Source organism: Somniosus microcephalus, unplaced genomic scaffold (assembly GCF_052327205.1).
Source record: "Somniosus microcephalus isolate GS21.2 unplaced genomic scaffold, FLI_Smic_1.0 unresolved_chr4, whole genome shotgun sequence".
Taxonomy (NCBI): domain Eukaryota; kingdom Metazoa; phylum Chordata; class Chondrichthyes; order Squaliformes; family Somniosidae; genus Somniosus; species Somniosus microcephalus.
The window spans coordinates 7,966,581-7,985,249 of NW_028225182.1; the positions used below are offsets into that span (position 1 = coordinate 7,966,581).

The 18,669-nt window shown below is 44.2% G+C and overlaps 9 non-coding genes across 9 annotated transcripts; all 9 read left to right on the forward strand.

Annotated features, from left to right (window-relative positions):
* The first annotated feature begins 2,734 nt into the window (after positions 1-2,734).
* Positions 2,735-2,806, forward strand: trnaq-uug (transfer RNA glutamine (anticodon UUG)). The gene has a single exon. It is a non-coding gene; the product is annotated as a tRNA-Gln (tRNA).
* Positions 2,807-8,446: 5,640 nt separating this feature from the next.
* trnaq-cug (transfer RNA glutamine (anticodon CUG)) lies at positions 8,447-8,518 on the forward strand. Its single transcript has one exon. It is a non-coding gene; the product is annotated as a tRNA-Gln (tRNA).
* A 605-nt stretch (positions 8,519-9,123) lies between these two features.
* On the forward strand, positions 9,124-9,195 carry trnaq-uug (transfer RNA glutamine (anticodon UUG)). The gene has a single exon. It is a non-coding gene; the product is annotated as a tRNA-Gln (tRNA).
* A 1,964-nt stretch (positions 9,196-11,159) lies between these two features.
* On the forward strand, positions 11,160-11,231 carry trnaq-uug (transfer RNA glutamine (anticodon UUG)). The gene has a single exon. It is a non-coding gene; the product is annotated as a tRNA-Gln (tRNA).
* Positions 11,232-13,866: 2,635 nt separating this feature from the next.
* trnaq-cug (transfer RNA glutamine (anticodon CUG)) lies at positions 13,867-13,938 on the forward strand. The gene has a single exon. It is a non-coding gene; the product is annotated as a tRNA-Gln (tRNA).
* A 1,281-nt stretch (positions 13,939-15,219) lies between these two features.
* trnaq-cug (transfer RNA glutamine (anticodon CUG)) lies at positions 15,220-15,291 on the forward strand. Its single transcript has one exon. It is a non-coding gene; the product is annotated as a tRNA-Gln (tRNA).
* A 1,938-nt stretch (positions 15,292-17,229) lies between these two features.
* trnaq-uug (transfer RNA glutamine (anticodon UUG)) lies at positions 17,230-17,301 on the forward strand. The gene has a single exon. It is a non-coding gene; the product is annotated as a tRNA-Gln (tRNA).
* Positions 17,302-17,907: 606 nt separating this feature from the next.
* On the forward strand, positions 17,908-17,979 carry trnaq-cug (transfer RNA glutamine (anticodon CUG)). Its single transcript has one exon. It is a non-coding gene; the product is annotated as a tRNA-Gln (tRNA).
* A 605-nt stretch (positions 17,980-18,584) lies between these two features.
* Positions 18,585-18,656, forward strand: trnaq-uug (transfer RNA glutamine (anticodon UUG)). Its single transcript has one exon. It is a non-coding gene; the product is annotated as a tRNA-Gln (tRNA).
* Positions 18,657-18,669: the final 13 nt, after the last annotated feature.

An 18,669-nucleotide genomic window follows, 5' to 3' on the forward strand; every position in this document is an offset into this window, starting at 1 on the left:
TCTGTGTTTTGCTGGTCTTGAAACAACTATTAAGTAAATATTAAATTGATTTATATATACACACATATATATGACACAAATCCACTTTGAATTGACTTCTGACGAGAGGCAGGACTAATTACATTTGATTTCCTTTACATGTTGAGGAACAATAACCTGCTTGATTTAGTTCTCGTACCCGGGCACAATGTCCATAATATGCAAGAATGATTATATCCAAATACTCTCAATATCCCCACGTGCACTTTATATATGTTCAAATGTATCAAATTACTGTATCACTCATTCCATATATGTATCGGTTCAATAAATTGTAATAAAAACATTTCATCTGCGCCAGTTCCTTATTACAAAACCTCCTGTCCCTATTTTGTCACACTTCTGTGCCAACTTTTCTGTAATAAATTGCTCTGTCAATAATAATAATGATAAAGGCAACTCTCTATGTCACCAGTTGGTGCCACTGCAGCCGTCCAGATTTACCTGCCCCAGCTTCTCATTGTCCACCATTCTCTGGTTCAACCCACTGTAGCTAACTGGCATATTACTCTGAGCTTTGTTGTAAACCACAATGTGGGGACTTTAAAATGGGGACCCAATGACGTCTGGAAGCCCTACACCAATTATCCCCAACTCCGTAACCTGTTACATAAGTTACATAAGAATCAGGAGCTTCGTTTGACTGCACAGCAGATTGCTCAACATTTTCTTTGCAAGCTGCATTCGGCTGGCATACTTGTTGAAATTGAAAGCAGTGCTTCTTGAAACGTAGGCATTGCACTTCGTATTCTCGAAAAAAGTTAACAATTGCTTATCTTCCGTGCAGCAGTGCCTTGCAAAGATTATACACATTTTACCTGGCAGTACTGCAATGCAAGCTGCCATGAGCAGTGTGAAAAAGAAGCAGAGATTTGTGAACCGATAGCCATCAAGGCAGCTGCGTGATTTGCACAGAACCGAGGCTTAGCAGAGGGGCAAGTGGGCAAGCTGAAGTTAAGGATGAGACCTGGCCGAGACAAAGTATAATGGTGGAGACGGTAATGTTGTTGATTTTAAGAAAAGATTCTAATGAATTCTTCAGCGACGGTTGCCTGATGTAATGGTGACCACTCTGGACTTTGAGTCCAGCGATCCAAGTTCAAATCTTGGTGGAACCTGAATTCTTGTTGTCCCAGCTGCTGGAAATTTGGGACATACAAGCTTGGCATCTGCATACCAACCACGGTTACGGGACCATTTGCTGCCTGAATCAATGACGGTTGATTTATTGTTCTCGACATCAGATGATAGGCTGAACCTCTCATTCGCAGTTCCAAATAAGCGGGGGAGAAAGATGTGTATTGTCCAGTGCTTCGTTTGACTGCACAGCAGATTGCTCAACATCTTCTTTGCAAGCTGCATTCGGCTGGCATACTTGTTGAAATTGAAAGCAGTGCTTCTTGAAACGTAGACATTGCACTTCGTATTCTCGAAAAAATTTAACAATTGCTTATCTTTCGTGCAGCAGTGCCTTGCAAAGATTATTCACATTTTACCTGGCAGGACTGCAATACAAGCTGCTATGAGCAGTGTGAAAAAGAAGCAGAGATTTGTGAACCGATAGCCATCAAGGCAGCTGTGTGATTTACTCAGAACCGAGGCTTAGCAGACGGGCAAGTGGGCAAGCTGAAGTTAAGGATGAGACCAGGCCGAGACAAAGTATAATGGTGGTGTGATCAAATACTCCATTCATCACTGCCTGTGACAGTGGTTGGTTTCAGGGTTCAGTTCCCTTACCTCAGTTCCGTCTCCTCACCATTGTATTGTATATTGTAATGTATTGTGTGTAGGGCTCCGCCCATACCAGGCCCCTATGTAAGCAAGCTCAGTCTGGCCTCATATCCAGTACTGCAGACCTCCAGATGGAAGATACCTCTCTCCACTGTGTGTTACCTTCTAAGTTAATAAAAGCCTTGTTTTATTTCACTAACATCGAGTCTCGGAATTATTGAGGCACATCAGGTGGAGATGGTAATGTTGTTGATTTTGAAAAAAGAATCTAAAAACTTTTCTGTAATGGATCCATGGTGTAAGGGTGAGCACTCGGGACTCTGAATCCAGCGATCTGAATTCAAATCTTGGCAGAACCTAAATTCTTCTTGCCCCAGCTGCTGGAAATTAGGGACATACAAGCTTGGCATTTGCATACCAACCACGGTGACTGGACCGTTTGCTGCCTGAATCAATGACGGTTGATTTATTGTTCTCGACATCAGATGATAGGCTCAACCTCGCATTCCCAGTTCCGAACAAGCGGGGCAGAAAGATGTGTATTGTCCAGTGCTTCGTTTGACTGCACAGCAGATTGCTCAATATTATCTTTGCAAGCTGCATTCGGCTGGCAGACTTGTTGAAATTGAAAGCAGTGCTTCTTGAAACGTAGGCATTGCACTTCGTATTCCCGAAAAAAGTTAACAATTGCTTATCTTTCGTGCAGCAGTGCCTTGCAAAGATTATTCACATTTTACCTGGCAGGACTGCAATACAAGCTGCTATGAGCAGTGTGAAAAAGAAGCAGAGATTTGTGAACCGATAGCCATCAAGGCAGCTGTGTGATTTACTCAGAACCGAGCCTTAGCAGAGGGGCAAGTGGGCAAGCTGAAGTTAAGGATGAGACCAGACCGAGACAAAGTATAATGGTGGAGACGGTAATGTTGTTGATTTTAAGAAAAGATTCTCATGATTTTTTAGCAAAGGTTCCATGGTGTAATGGTGAGCACTCTGGACTTTGAATCCAGCGATGCGAGTTTAAATCTCGGTGGAACCTGATTTCTTGTTGTCCCAGCTGCTGGAAATTTGGGACATACAAGCTTGGCATCTGCATAGCAACCACGGTTACGGGACCGTTTGCTACCTGAATCAATGACGTTTGATTTATTGTTCTCGACATCAGATGATAGGCTCAACCTCTCATTCCCAGTTCCAAATAAGCGGGGAAGAAAGATATGTGTTGTCCAGTGCTTCGTTTGACTGCACAGCAGATTCCTCAACATTTTCTTTGCAAGCTGCATCCAGCTGGCATACTTGTTGAAATTGAAATCAGTGCTTCTTGAAAAGTAGGCATTGTACTTCGTATTCTCGAAAAAAGTTAACAATAGCTTATCTTTCGTGCAGCAGTGCCTTGCAAAGATGATTCACATTTTACCTGGCAGGACTGCAATACAAGCTGCTATGAGCAGTGTGAAAAAGAAGCAGAGATTTGTGAACCGATAGCCATCAAGGCAGCTGTGTGATTTACTCAGAACCGAGGCTTAGCAGAGGGGCAAATGGGCAAGCTGAAGTTAAGGATGAGACCAGGCCGAGACAAAGTATAATGGTGGAGACGGTAATGCTGTTGATTTTGAGGAAAGAATCTAATGAAATCTTCAGCAACGGTTCCATGGTGTAATGGTGAGCCCTCTGAATCCACCAAGCCGAGTTCAAATCTCGCTGGAACCTGAATTCGTGTTGTCCCAGCTGCTGGAAATTTGGGACATACAAGCTTGGCATCTTCATAACAACCACGATTACGGAACCGTTTGCTGCCTGTATCAATGACGGATGATTTATTGATCTCCACATCAGATGATAGGCTCAACCTCACATTCCCAGTTCCAAATGAAGAGGGGGAGAAAGATGTGTGTTGTCAAGTGCTTCGTTTGACTGAACAGCAGAATGCTCAACATTTTCTTTGCAAGCTGCATTCGGTTGGCATACTTGCTGAAATTGAAAGCAGTGCTTCTTGAAACGTAGGCATTGCACTTCGTATTCTCGAAAAAAGTTAACAATTGCTTATCTTTCGTGCAGCAGTGCCTTGCAAAGATTATACTCATTTTACCTGGCAGGACTGCAATACAATCTGCCATGAGCAGTGTGAAAAAGAAGCTGAGATTTGTGAACCGATAGCCATCAAGGCAGCTGTGTGATTTGCTCAGAACCGAAGCTTAGCAGAGGGGCAAGTGGGCAAGCTGAAGTTAAGGATGAGACCAGGCCGAGACAAAGTATAATGGTGGAGATGGTAATGTTGTTGATTTTGAGAAAAGAATCTAGGGAACTGTTACGCAAAGGTTCTATGGTGCAATGATAAGCACTCTGGGCTTTGAATCCAACGATCCGAGTTCAAATCTCGGTGGAACCTGAATTCTTATTGTCCCAGCTGCTGGAAATTTGGGACATACAAGCTTGGCATCTGCATACCAACCACGGTTACGGGACCGTTTGCTGACTGAATCAATGACGGTTGATTTATTGTTCTCGAAATCAGATGATAGGCTCAACCTCTCATTCCCAGTTCCAAATAAGCCGGGGAGAAAAATGTGTGTTGTCCAGTGCTTCCTTTGACTGCACAGCAAATTGCTCAACATTTTCTTTGCAAGCTACATTCGGCTGGCATACTTGTTGAAATTGAAAGCAGTGCTTCTTGAAACGTAGACATTGCACTTCGTATTCTCGAAAAAAGTTAACAATTGCTTATCTTTCGTGCAGCAGTGCCTTGCAAAGATTATTCACATTTTCCCTGGCAGGACTGTAATACAAGCTGCTATGAGCAGTGTGAAAAAGAAGCAGAGATTTGTGAACCGATAGCCATCAAGGCAGCTTTGTGATTTACTGAGAACCGAGCCTTAGCAGAGGGGCAAGTGGGCAAGCTGAAATTAAGGATGAGACCAGACCGAGACAAAGTATAATGGTGGCGACGGTAATGTTGTTCATTTTAAGAAAAGATTCTCATGATTTTTTCAGCAAAGGTTCCATGGTGTAATGGTGACCACTCTGGACTTTGAATCCAGCGATGCGAGTTTAAATCTCGGTGGAACCAGATTTCTTGTTGTCCCAGCTGCTGGAAATTTGGGACATACAAGCTTGGCATCTGCATAGCAACCACGGTTACGGGACCGTTTGCTGCCTGAATCAATGACGGTTGATTTATTGTTCTCGACATCAGATGATAGGCTCAACCTCTCATTCCCAGTTCCAAATAAGCGGGGAAGAAAGATATGTGTTGTCCAGTGCTTCGTTTGACTGCACAGCAGATTCCTCAACATTTTCTTTGCAAGCTGCATTCGGCTTGCATATTTGTTGAAATTGAAAGGAGTGCTTCTTGAAACGTAGACATTGCACTTCGTATTCTCGAAAAAAGTTAACAATTGCTTATCTTTCGTGCAGCAGTGCCTTGCAAAGATTATTCACATTTTACCTGGCAGGACTGCAATACAAGCTGCTATGAGCAGTGTGAAAAAGAGGCAGAGATTTGTGAACCGATAGCCATCAAGGCAGCTGTGTGATTTGCTCAGAACCGAGGCTTAGCAGAGGGGCAAGTGGGCAAGCTGAAGTTAAGGATGAGACCAGGCCGAGACAAAGTATAATGGTGGAGACGGTAATGTTGTTGATTTTGAGGAAAGAATCTAATGAAATCTTCAGCAACGGTTCCATGGCGTAATGGTGAGCACTCTGGACTCTGACTCCACCAAGCCGAGTTAAATCTCGCTGGAACCTGAATTCGTGTTGTCCCAGCTGCTGGAAATTTGGGACATACAAGCTTGGCATCTTCATAACAACCACTGTTACGGGACCGTTTGCTGCCTGGATCAATGACGGTTGATTTATTGTTCTCGACATCAGATGATAGGCTCAACCTCGCATTCCCAGTTCCAAATAAGAGGGGGAGAAAGATGTGTGTTGTCCAGTGCTTCGTTTGACTGAACAGCAGAATGCTCAACATTTTCTTTGCAAGCTGCATTCGGCTGGCATATATGTTGAAATTGAAAGCAGTGCTTCTTGAAACGTAGACATTGCACTTCGTATTCTCGAAAAAAGTTAACAATTGCTTATCTTTCGTGCAGCAGTGCCTTGCAAAGATTATTCACATTTTACCTGGCAGGACTGCAATACAAGCTGCTATGAGCAGTGTGAAAAAGAAGCAGAGATTTGTGAACCGATAGCCATCAAGGCAGCTGTGTGATTTACTCAGAACCGAGGCTTAGCAGAGGGGCAAGTGGGCAAGCTGAAGTTAAGGATGAGACCAGGCCGAGACAAAGTATAATGGTGGTGTGATCAAATACTCCATTCATCACTGCCTGTGACTGTGGTTGGTTTCAGGTTTCAGTTCCCTTACCTCAGTTCCGTCTCCTCACCATTGTATTGTATATTGTAATGTATTGTGTGTAGGGCTCCGCCCATACCAGGCCCCTATGTAAGCAAGCTCAGTCTGGCCTCATATCCAGTACTGCAGACCTCCAGATGGAAGATACCTCTCTCCACTGTGTGTTACCTTCTAAGTTAATAAAAGCCTTGTTTTATTTCACTAACATCGAGTCTCGGAATTATTGAGGCACATCAGGTGGAGATGGTAATGTTGTTGATTTTGAAAAAGGAATCTAAAGAACTTTTCTGTAACGGCTCCATGGTGTAAGGGTGAGCACTCGGGACTCTGAATCCAACGATCTGAATTCAAATTTTGGCAGAACCTAAATTCTTCTTGCCCCAGCTGCTGGAAATTAGAGACAAAGAAGCTTGGCATTTGCATACCAACCACGGTGAATGGACCGTTTGCTGCCTGAATCAATGACGGTTGATTTATTGTTCTCGACATCAGATGATAGGCTCAACCTCTCTTTCCCAGTTCCGAACAAGCGGGGCAGAAAGATGTGTATTGTCCAGTGCTTCGTTTGACTGCACAGCAGATTGCTCAATATTATCTTTGCTAGCTGCATTCGGCTGGCAGACTTGTTGAAATTGAAAGCAGTGCTTCTTGAAACGTAGGCATTGCACTTCGTATTCTCGAAAAAAGTTAACAATTGCTTATCTTTCGTGCAGCAGTGCCTTGCAAAGATTATTCACATTTTACCTGGCAGGACTGCAATACAAGCTGCTATGAGCAGTGTGAAAAAGAAGCAGAGATTTGTGAACTGATAGCCATCAAGGCAGCTGTGTGATTTGCTCAGAACCGAGGCTTAGCAGAGGGGCAAGTGGGCAAGCTGAAGTTAAGGATGAGACCAGGCCGAGACAAAGTATAATGGTGGAGACGGTAATGTTGTTGATTTTGAGGAAAGAATCTAATGAAATATTCAGCAACGGTTCCATGGTGTAATGGTAAGCACTCTGGGCTCTGAATCCTGCGATCCGAGTTCAAATCTCGGTGGAACTAGAATTCTTGTTGTCCCAGCTGCTGAAATTTGGGACACACAAGCTTGGCATCTTCATAACAACCACGGTTACGGGACCGTTTGCTGCCTGGATCAACGACGGTTGGTTTTTTGTTCTCGACATCGAGATGATAGGCTCAACCTCTTATTCCCAGTTCCAAATAAGAGGAGGAGAAAGATGTGTGTTGTCCAGTGCTTCGTTTGACTGCACAGCAGAATGCTCAACATTTCCTTTCCAAGCTGCATTCGGCTGGCATACTTGTTGAAATTGAAAGCAGTGCTTCTTGAAACGTAGACATTGCACTTCGTATTCTCGAAAAAAGTTAACAATTGCTTATCTATCGTGCAGCAGTGCCTTGCAAAGATTATTCACATTTTACCTGGCAGGACTGCAATACAAGATGCTATGAGCAGTGTGAAAAAGAAGCTGAGATTTCTGAACCGATAGCCATCAAGGCAGCTGTGTGATTTACTCAGAACCGAGGCTGAGCAGAGGGGCAAGTGGGCAAGCTGAAGTTAAGGATGAGACCTGGCCGAGACAAAGTGTAATGGTGGAGACGGTAATGTTGTTGATTTTAAGAAAAGATTCCAATAAATTTATCAGCAAAGGTTCCATGGTGTAATGGTGAGCACTCTGGATTTTAATCCAGCGATCCGAGTTCAAATCTCGGTAAAACCTGAATTCTTGTTGTCCCAGCTGCGGGAAATTTGGGACATACAAGCTTGGTATCTGCATACCAACCACGGTTCCGAGACCATTTGCTGCCTGAATCAATGACGGTTGATTTATTGTTCTTGACATCAGATGATAGGCTCAACCTCTCATTCCCAGTTCCAAATAAGAGGGGGAGAAAGATGTGTGTTGACCAGTGCTTCGTTTGACTGCACAGCAGAATGCTCAAAATTTTCTTTGCAAGCTGCATTCTGCTCGCATACTTGCTGAAATTGAAAGCAGTGCTTCTTGAAACGTAGGCATTGCACTTCGTATTCTTCGAAAAAAGTTAACAATTGCTTATCTTTCGTGCAGCTGTGCCTTGCAAAGATTATACTCATTTTACCTGGCAGGACTGCAATGCAATCTGCCATGAGCAGTCTGAAAAAGAAGCTGAGATTTGTGAACCGATAGCCATCAAGGCAGCTGTGTGATTTACTCAGAACCGAGGCTCAGCAGAGGGGCAAGTGGGCAAGCTGAAGTTAAGGATGAGACCAGGCCGAGACAAAGTATAATGGTGGAGATGGTAATGTTGTTGATTTTGAGAAAAGAATCTAAAGAACTGTTCAGCAAAGGTTCCATGGTGTAATGGTAAGCACTCTGGACTCTGAATCCAGCGATCCGAGTTTAAATCTCGGTGGAACCTGAATTCTTGTTGTCCCAGCTGCTGGAAATTTGGGACATACAAGCTTGGCATATTCAAAACAACCACGGTTATGGGACCGTTTGCTGCCTGGGTCAATGACGGTTGATTTATTGTTCTCGACATCAGATGACAGGCTCAACCTCTCATTCCCAGTTCCAAATAAGAGGAGGAGAAAGATGTGTGTTGTCCAGTGCTTCGTTTGACTGCACAGCAGAATGCTCAACATTTCCTTTCCAAGCTGCATTCGGCTGGCATACTTGCTGAAATTGAAAGCAGTGCTTCTTGAAACGTAGGCATTGCACTTCGTATTCTCGAAAAAAGTTAACAATTGCTTATCTTTCGTGCAGCAGTGCCTTGCAAAGATTATACTCATTTTACCTGGCAGGACTGCAATGCAAGCTGCCATGAGCAGTGTGAAAAAGAAGCTGAGATTTGTGAACTGATAGCCATCAAGGCAGCTGTGTGATTTGCTCAGAACCGAAGCTTAGCAGAGGGGCAAGTGGGCAAGCTGACGTTAAGGATGAGACCAGGCCGAGACAAAGTATAATGGTGGAGATGGTAATGTTGTTGATTTTGAGAAAAGAATCAAGGGACTGTTCAGCAAAGGTTCCATGGTGTAATGGTGAGCACTCTGGACTTTGAATCCAGCGATGCGAGTTCAAATCTCGGTGGAACCTGAATTCTTTTTGTCCCAGCTGCTGAAATTTGGGACATACAAGCTTGGTATCTGCATACCAACCACGGTTACGGGACTGTTTGCTGCCTGAATCAATGACGGTTGATTTATTGTTCTCGACATCAGATGATAGGCTCAACCTCTCATTCCCAGTTCCAAATAAGAGGGGGAGAAAGATATGTGTTGTCCAGGGCTTCGTTTGACTGCACAGCAGAATGCTCAACATTTTCTTTGCAAGCTGCATTCGGCTGGCATACTTGCTGAAATTGAAAGCAGTGCTTCTTGAAACGTAGGCATTGCACTTCGTATTCTTCGAAAAAAGTTAACAATTGCTTATCTTTCGTGCAGCTGTGCCTTGCAAAGATTATACTCATTTTACCTGGCAGGACTGCAATGCAATCTGCCATGAGCAGTCTGAAAAAGAAGCTGAGATTTGTGAACCGATAGCCATCAAGGCAGCTGTGTGATTTACTCAGAACCGAGGCTCAGCAGAGGGGCAAGTGGGCAACCTGACGTTAAGGATGAGACCAGGCCGAGACAAAGTATAATGGTGGAGATGGTAATGTTGTTGATTTTGAGAAAAGAATCTAGGGAACTGCTCAGCAAAGGTTCCATGGTGTAATGGTAAGCACTCTGGGCTCTGAATACAGCGATCCGAGTTCAAATCTCGGTGAAACTTGAATTATTGTTGCCCCAGCTGCGGGAAATTTGGGACACACAAGATTGGCATCTGCATACCAACCACGGTTACGGGACCGTTTGCTGCCTGAATCGATGACGGTTGATTTATTGTTCTGGACATCAGATGATAGGCTCAACCTCTCATTCCCAGTTCCAAATAAGTGGGGGAGAAAGATGTGTGTTGTCCAGTGCTTCGTTTGACTGCACAGCAGATTGCTCAACATTTTCTTTGCAAGCTGCATTCGGCTGGCATACTTGTTGATAATTGAAAGCAGTGCTTCTTGAAACGTAGACATTGCACTTCGTATTGTCGAAAAAAGTTAACAATTGCTTATCTATCGTGCAGCAGTGCCTTGCAAAGATTATTCACATTTTACCTGGCAGGACTGCAATACAAGATGCTATGAGCACTGTGAAAAAGAAACAGAGATTTGTGAACCGATAGCCATCAAGGCAGCTGTGTGATTTACTCAGAACCGAGGCTTAGCAGAGGGGCAAGTGGGCAAGCTGAAGGTAAGGATGAGACCAGACCGAGACAAAGTATAATGGTGGAGACGGTAATGTTGTTGATTTTAAGAAAAGATTCAAATAAATTTATCAGCAAAGGTTCCATGGTGTAATGGTAAGCACTCTGGGCTCTGAATCCAGCGATCCGAGTTCAAATTTCGGTGGAACCTGAATTATTGTTGTCCCAGCTGCTGAAATTTGGGACACACAAGCTTTGGTATCCGCATACCAACCAAGGTTACGGGACCGTTTGCTGCCTGAATCAATGACGGTTGATTTATTGTTCTCGACATCAGATGATAGGCTCAACCTCTCATTCCCAGTTCCAAATAAGAGGGTGAGAAAGATGTGTGTTGTCCAGTGCTTCGTTTGACTGCACAGCAGAATGCTCAACATTTTCTTTGCAAGCTGCATTCGGCTGGCATACTTGCTGAAATTGAAAGCAGTGCTTCTTGAAAAGTAGGCATTGCACTTCGTATTCTTCGAAAAAAGTTAACAATTGCTTATCTTTCGTGCAGCTGTGCCTTGCAAAGATTATACTCATTTTACCTGGCAGGGCTGCAATGCAATCTGCCATGAGCAGTGTGAAAAAGATGCTGAGATTTGTGAACCGATAGCCATCAAGGCAGCTGTGTGATTTGCTCAGAACCGAAGCTGAGCAGAGGGGCAAGTGGGCAAGCTGAAGTTAAGGATGAGACCAGGCCGAGACAAAGTATAATGGTGGAGATGGTAATGTTGTTGATTTTGAGAAAAGAATCTAAGGAACTGTTCAGCAAAGGTTCCATGGTGTAATGGTAAGCATTCTGGACTTTGAATCCAGCGATCCGAGTTCAAATCTCGGTGAAACCTGAATTCTTGTTGTCCCAGCTGCTGGAAATTTGGGACATGCAAGCTTGGCATCTTCATAACAACCACGATTACGGGCCCGTTTGCTGCCTGGATCAATGACGGTTGGTTTATTGTTCTCGACATCAGATGACAGGCTCAACCTCTCATTCCCAGTTCCAAATAAGAGGGGGAGAAAGATGTGTGTTGTCCAGTGCTTCGTTTGACTGCACAGCAGAATGCTCCACATTTTCTTTGCAAGCTGCATTCGGATGGCATACTTGCTGAAATTGAAAGCAGTGCTTCTTGAAACGTAGGCATTGCACTTCATATCCTCGAAAAAAGTTAACAATTGCTCATCTTTCGTGCAGCAGTGCCTTGCAAAGATTATACTCATTTTACCTGGCAGGACTGCAAAGCAATCTGCCATGAGCAGTGTGAAAAAGAAGCTGAGATTTGTGAACCGATAGCCATCAAGGCAGCTGTGTGATTTGCTCAGAACCGAAGCTTAGCAGAGGGGCAAGTGGGCAAGCTGAAGTTAAGGATGAGACCAGTCCGAGACAATGTGTAATGGTGGAGATGGTAATGTTGTTGATTTTGAAAAAGAATCTAGGGACTGTTCAGCGAAGGTTCCATGGTGTAATGATAAGCACTCTGGGCTCTGAATCCAGCGATCCGAGTTCAAATCTCGGTGGAACCTGAATTCTTGTTGTCCCAGCTGCTGAAATTTGGGACATACAAGCTTGGCATCTTCATAACAACCACGGTTATGGGACCGTTTGCTGCCTGGATCAATGACGGTTGATTTATTGTTCTCGACATCAGATGACAGGCTCAACCTCTTATTCCCAGTTCCAAATAAGAGGGGGAGAAAAATGTGTGTTGTTCAGTGCTTCGTTTGACTGCACAGCAGAATGCTCAACATTTTCTTTGCAAGCTGCATTCGGATGGCATACTTGCTGAAATTGAAAGCAGTGCTTCTTGAAACGGAGGCATTGCACTTCATATTCTCGAAAAAAGTTAACAATTGCTCATCTTTCGTGCAGCAGTGCCTTGCAAAGATTATACTCATTTTACCTGGCAGGACTGCAATGCAATCTGCCATGAGCAGTGTGAAAAAGAAGCTGAGATTTGTGAACCGATAGCCATCAAGGCAGCTGTGTGATTTGCTCAGAACCGAAGCTTAGCAGAGGGGCAAGTGGGCAAGCTGAAGTTAAGGATGAGACCAGTCCGAGAAAAGTATAATGGTGGAGATGGTAATGTTGTTGATTTTGAGAAAAGAATCTAGGGACTGTTCAGCGAAGGTTCCATGGTGTAATGGTAAGCACTCTGGGCTCTGAATCCAGCGATCCGAGTTCAAATCTCGGTGCAACTTGAATTCTTGTTGTCCCAGCTGCTGAAATTTGGGACACACAAGCTTGGCATCTTCATAACAACCACGGTTACGGGACCGTTTGCTGCCTGGATCAACGACGGTTGGTTTTTTGTTCTCGACATCGAGATGATAGGCTCAACCTCTTATTCCCAGTTCCAAATAAGAGGAGGAGAAAGATGTGTGTTGTCCAGTGCTTCGTTTGACTGCACAGCAGAATGCTCAACATTTCCTTTCCAAGCTGCATTCGGCTGGCATACTTGTTGAAATTGAAAGCAGTGCTTCTTGAAACGTAGACATTGCACCTCGTATTCTCGAAAAAAGTTAACAATTGCTTATCTATCGTGCAGCAGTGCCTTGCAAAGATTATTCACATTTTACCTGGCAGGACTGCAATACAAGATGCTATGAGCAGTGTGAAAAAGAAGCTGAGATTTGTGAACCGATAGCCATCAAGGCAGCTGTGTGATTTACTCAGAACCGAGGCTGAGCAGAGGGGCAAGTGGGCAAGCTGAAGTTAAGGATGAGACCTGGCCGAGACAAAGTGTAATGGTGGAGGCGGTAATGTTGTTGATTTTAAGAAAAGATTCCAATAAATTTATCAGCAAAGGTTCCATGGTGTAATGGTGAGCACTCTGGATTTTAATCCAGCGATCCGAGTTCAAATCTCGGTGAAACCTGAATTCTTGTTGTCCCAGCTGCTGGAAATTTGGGACATACAAGCTTGGTATCTGCATACCAACCACGGTTCCGGGACCATTTGCTGCCTGAATCAATGACGGTTGATTTATTGTTCTTGACATCAGATGATAGGCTCAACCTCTCATTCCCAGTTCCAAATAAGAGGGGGAGAAAGATGTGTGTTGTCCAGTGCTTCGTTTGACTGCACAGCAGAATGCTCAAAATTTTCTTTGCAAGCTGCATTCTGCTCGCATACTTGCTGAAATTGAAAGCAGTGCTTCTTGAAACGTAGGCATTGCACTTCGTATTCTTCGAAAAAAGTTAACAATTGCTTATCTTTCGTGCAGCTGTGCCTTGCAAAGATTATACTCATTTTACCTGGCAGGACTGCAATGCAATCTGCCATGAGCAGTGTGAAAAAGAAGCTGAGATTTGTGAACCGATAGCCATCAAGGCAGCTGTGTGATTTGCTCAGAACCGAAGCTTAGCAGAGGGGCAAGTGGGCAAGCTGAAGTTAAGGATGAGATCAGGCCGAGACAAATTATAATGGTGGAGATGGTAATGTTGTTGATTTTGAGAAAAGAATCTAAGGAAATGTTCAGCAAAGGTTCCATGGTGTAATGGTAAGCACTCTGGACTCTGAATCCAGCGATCCGAGTTCAAATCTCGGTGGAACCTGAATTCTTGTTGTCCCAGCTGCTGGAAATTTGGGACATACAAGCTTGGCATATTCAAAACAACCACGGTTATGGGACCGTTTGCTGCCTGGGTCAATGACGGTTGATTTATTGTTCTCGACATCAGATGACAGGCTCAACCTCTCATTCCCAGTTCCAAATAAGAGGAGGAGAAAGATGTGTGTTGTCCAGTGCTTCGTTTGACTGCACAGCAGAATGCTCAACATTTCCTTTCCAAGCTGCATTCGGCTGGCATACTTGCTGAAATTGAAAGCAGTGCTTCTTGAAACGTAGGCATTGCACTTCGTATTCTCGAAAAAAGTTAACAATTGCTTATCTTTCGTGCAGCAGTGCCTTGCAAAGATTATACTCATTTTACCTGGCAGGACTGCAATGCAATCTGCCATGAGCAGTGTGAAAAAGAAGCTGAGATTTGTGAACTGATAGCCATCAAGGCAGCTGTGTGATTTGCTCAGAACCGAAGCTTAGCAGAGGGGCAAGTGGGCAAGCTGACGTTAAGGATGAGACCAGGCCGAGACAAAGTATAATGGTGGAGATGGTAATGTTGTTGATTTTGAGAAAAGAATCAAGGGACTGTTCAGCAAAGGTTCCATGGTGTAATGGTGAGCACTCTGGACTTTGAATCCAGCGATGCGAGTTCAAATCTCGGTAGAACCTGAATTCTTTTAGTCCCAGCTGCTGAAATTTGGGATATACAAGCTTGGTATCTGCATACCAACCACGGTTACGGGACTGTTTGCTGCCTGAATCAATGATGGTTGATTTATTGTTCTCGACATCAGATGATAGGCTCAACCTCTCATTCCCAGTTCCAAATAAGAGGGGGAGAAAGATATGTGTTGTCCAGGGCTTCGTTTGACTGCACAGCAGAATGCTCAACATTTTCTTTGCAAGCTGCATTCGGCTGGCATACTTGCTGAAATTGAAAGCAGTGCTTTTGAAACGTAGGCATTGCACTTCGTATTCTCGAAAAAAGTTAACAATTGCTTATCTATCGTGCAGCAGTGCCTTGCAAAGATTATTCACATTTTACCTGGCAGGACTGCAATACAAGATGCTATGAGCAGTGTGAAAAAGAAACAGAGATTTGTGAACCGATAGCCATCAAGGCAGCTGTGTGATTTACTCAGAACCGAGGCTTAGCAGAGGGGCAAGTGGGCAAGCTGAAGTGAAGGATGAGACCTGGCCGAGACAAAGTATAATGGTGGAGACGGTAATGTTGTTGATTTTAAGAAAAGATTCAAATAAATTTTTTAGCAAAGGTTCCATGGTGTAATGGTAAGCACTCTGGGCTCTGAATCCAGCGATCCGAGTTCAAATCTCGGTGGAACCTGAATTATTGTTGTCCCAGCTGCTGAAATTTGGGACACACAAGCTTGGTATCTGCATACCAACCAAGATTACGGGACCGTTTGCTGCCTGAATCAATGAAGGTTGATTTCTTGTTCTCGACATCAGATGATAGGCTCAACCTCTCATTCCCAGTTCCAAATAAGAGGGGGAGAAAGATGTGTGCTGTCCAGTGCTTCGTTTGACTGCACAGCAGAATGCTCAACATTTTCTTAGCAAGCTGCATTCGGCTGGCATACTTGCTGAAATTGAAAGCAGTGCTTCTTGAAAAGTAGGCATTGCACTTCGTATTCTTCGAAAAAAGTTAACAATTGCTTACCTTTCGTGCAGCTGTGCCTTGCAAAGATTATACTCATTTTACCTGGCAGGGCTGCAATGCAATCTGCCATGAGCTGTGTGAAAAAGAAGCTGAGATTTGTGAACCGATAGCCATCAGGGCAGCTGTGTGATTTGCTCAGAACCGAAGCTTAGCAGAGGGGCAAGCTGAAGTTAAGGAAGAGACCAGGCCGAGACAAAGTAGAATGGTGGAGATGGTAATGTTGTTGATTTTGAGAAAAGAATCTAGGGCACTGTTGAGCAAAGGTTCCATGGTGTAATGGTAAGCACTCTGGGCTCTGAATCCAGTGATTCCAAGTTCAAATCTCGGTGGAACCTGAATTCTTGTTGTCCCAGCTGCTGGAAATTTGGGACATGCAAACTTGGCATCTTCATAACAACCATGGTTATGGGCCCGTTTGCTGCCTGGATCAATGACGGTTGGTTTATTGTTCTGGACATCAGATGATAGGCTCAACCTCTTATTCCCAGTTCCAAATAAGCGGGGGAGAAAGATGTGCGTTGTCCAGTGCTTCGTTTGACTGCACAGCAGAATGCTCAACATTTTCTTTGCAAGCTGCATTCGGCTGGCATACTTGCTGAAATTGAAAGCAGTGCTTTTGAAACGTAGGCATTGCACTTCGTATTCTCGAAAAAGGTTAACAATTGCTTATCTTTCGTGCAGCTGTGCCTTGCAAAGATTATACTCATTTTACCTGGCAGGGCTGCAATGCAATCTGCCATGAGCAGTGTGAAAAAGAAGCTGAGATTCGTGAACCGATAGCCATCAAGGCAGCTGTGTGATTTGCTCAGAACCGAAGCTTAGCAGAGGGGCAAGCTGAAGTTAAGGAAGAGACCAGGCCGAGACAAAGTAGAATGGTGGAGATGGTAATGTTGTTGATTTTGAGAAAAGAATCTAGGGCACTGTTGAGCAAAGGTTCCATGGTGTAATGGTAAGCACTCTGAGCTCTGAATCCAGTGATCCATAGTTCAAATCTCGGTGGAACCTGAATTCTTGTTGTCCCAGCTGCTGGAAATTTGGGACATGCAAACTTGGCATCTTCATAACAACCATGGTTATGGGCCCGTTTGCTGCCTGGATCAATGACGGTTGGTTTATTGTTCTGGACATCAGATGATAGGCTCAACCTCTTGTTCCAAATAAGCGGGGGAGAAAGATGTGCGTTGTCCAGTGCTTCGTTTGACTGCACAGCAGAATGCTCAACATTTTTTTGCAAGCTGCATTCGGCTGGCATACTTGCTGAAATTGAAAGCAGTGCTTTTGAAACGTAGGCATTGCACTTCGTATTCTCGAAAAAGGTTAACAATTGCTTATCTTTCGTGCAGCTGTGCCTTGCAAAGATTATACTCATTTTACCTGGCAGGGCTGCAATGCAATCTGCCATGAGCAGTGTGAAAAAGAAGCTGAGATTCGTGAACCGATAGCCATCAAGGCAGCTGTGTGATTTGCTCAGAACCGAAGCTTAGCAGAGGGGCAAGTGGGCAAGCTGACGTTGAGGATGAGACCAGGCCGAGACAAAGTACAATGGTGGAGATGGTAATGTTGTTGATTTTGAGAAAAGAATCTAAGGGACTGTTCAGCGAAGGTTCCATTGTGTAATGGTGAGCACTCTGGACTTTGAATCCAGCGATCCGAGTTCAAATCTCGGTGGAACCTGAATTCTTGTTGTCCCAGCTGCTGAAATTTGGGACATTCAAGCTTGTAATCTGCATACCAACCAAGGTTACGGGACCGTTTGCTGTCTGAATCAATGACGGTTGATTGATTGTGCTCGACATCAGATGATAGGCTCAACCTCTCATTCCCAGTTCCAAATAAGACGGGGAGAAAGATGTGTGTTGTCCAGTGCTTCGTTTGACTGCACAGCAGAATGCTCAAAATTTTCTTTGCAAGCTGCATTCGGCTGGCATACTTGCTGAAATTGAAAGCAGTGCTTCTTGAAACGTAGGCATTGCACTTCGTATTCTTCGAAAAAAGTTAACAATTGCTTATCTTTCGTGCAGCTGTGCCTTGCAAAGATTATACTCATTTTACCTGGCAGGACTGCAATGCAATCTGCCATGAGCAGTGTGAAAAAGAAGCTGAGATTTGTGAACCGATAGCCACCAAGGCAGCTGTGTGATTTGCTCAGAACCGAAGCTGAGCAGAGGGGCAAGTGGGCAAGCTGAAGTTAAGGATGAGACCAGGCCGAGACAAAGTATAATGGTGGAGATGGTAATGTTGTTGATTTTGAGAAAAGAATCTAAAGAACTGTTCAGCAAAGGTTCCATGGTGTAATGGTAAGCACTCTGGACTCTGAATCCAGCGATCCGAGTTTAAATCTCGGTGGAACCTGAATTCTTGTTGTCCCAGCTGCTGGAAATTTGGGACACACAAGCTTGGCATATTCAAAACAACCACGGTTATGGGACCGTTTGCTGCCTGGGTCAATGACGGTTGATTTATTGTTCTCGACATCAGATGACAGGCTCAACCTCTCATTCCCAGTTCCAAATAAGAGGAGGAGAAAGATGTGTGTTGTCCAGTGCTTCGTTTGACTGCACAGCAGAATGCTCAACATTTCCTTTCCAAGCTGCATTCGGCTGGCATACTTGCTGAAATTGAAAGCAGTGCTTCTTGAAACGTAGGCATTGCACTTCGTATTCTCGAAAAAAGTTAACAATTGCTTATCTTTCGTGGAGCAGTGCCTTGCAAAGATTATACTCATTTTACCTGGCAGGACTGCAATGCAAGCTGCCATGAGCAGTGTGAAAAAGAAGCTGAGATTTGTGAACTGATAGCCATCAAGGCAGCTGTGTGATTTGCTCAGAACCGAAGCTTAGCAGAGGGGCAAGTGGGCAAGCTGACGTTAAGGATGAGACCAGGCCGAGACAAAGTATAATGGTGGAGATGGTAATGTTGTTGATTTTGAGAAAAGAATCAAGGGACTGTTCAGCAAAGGTTCCATGGTGTAATGGTGAGCACTCTGGACTTTGAATCCAGCGATGCGAGTTCAAATCTCGGTGGGACCTGAATTCTTTTTGT